Here is a 1,129-nt window from a genome sequence, read left to right as displayed (position 1 = left end):
GTTGTTGTTTTTTAGGGGGGGGGGTACAGAAGAGTCTGCAGAAGCAACCCATAAACAATCGGATAGTTGAGAAACTCAATGTTGAATAGGAAGTCCAAAGAATCGAGAGTCGGAAAGGAAAAAGGGTCCCCCAGAACAATTTATAACATTATTTTAAAACTCGGGAGGAATAAGGAAACATGAATGGGTGAAGGTGGGCTGAAATAAACAATTGTTCTTGATTATACATTTGTATTTGTTGTAATTTGGTGTGATTTAAATTTATGTATTTATTTATTATTTTTTATTTATTTGTTTTTTATTTATTTATTTATTTATTTAATTCATCTATTTGGAATCAACCACTAGTGATCATAGCAGAATGTGATACCAAATCGCTATTTGACATGGTTTAGTACATTAAGGGACAGTTACATTTTGCTCCATAGAGTCTTCGCAAAGTGTCGTAGTCCAGTAGGAATTATAACATATTAATGACAAAAAGACTACTTAAAATTGATTTATGAACACATTTTTGCACGTTTTGTTCTGTTTTAATTCTGTGATCTCGTCGAAAAAAGCAGATTAACTGGAAAACAAGCTGTCCTTATTTGTGTACATTCTGTTTCGTTATACTTCTGTGACATCGATAGAAAAAGAAGCAGTTACACTGGCTCCCACAGTTTTGTTCTTTTCTTTTTCTCTGCTATCCAGTGCCTTTGTCAGAAAAGAAAAGAAGCAGGTGGATTTTGAAAACTAGTTGCCCTTTCGTGCACTTTGTTTCGTTTTTCTTCTGTATTGGCGATGGAAAAGATGCAGCTTTGGGAACAGTAAAAACGACAGCAACAGAACAGGAGCCAAAAGAATCGGGAGAAATCTAAGAGTATCGCTGCTGATATTAATACATTGTAATAAAATGAACAGCAGTGTTGTTTGCGGATGGGTCAGTCCGGGGTGGAAAGTGTAGAGAGACACAGTCTGTCACGTCACTCGTTGCTGATAAGGACAGCGACAAAGCGATCTGAAGGGGATACGGGGGTGGGGGGGGGTAGATTGATCACTTTATTTCATCGAGGGTGTAAGAGGTGAGAGGGGTGTAGAGAGAGTGAGTGAGAGAGTGGGAGAGTGAGAGAGAGAGAGAGAGAGAGAG

Source organism: Aplysia californica, unplaced genomic scaffold (genome assembly GCF_000002075.1).
Source record: "Aplysia californica isolate F4 #8 unplaced genomic scaffold, AplCal3.0 scaffold00507, whole genome shotgun sequence".
Classification (NCBI taxonomy): domain Eukaryota; kingdom Metazoa; phylum Mollusca; class Gastropoda; order Aplysiida; family Aplysiidae; genus Aplysia; species Aplysia californica.
Note: the sequence above shows the minus strand (reverse complement) of the source record.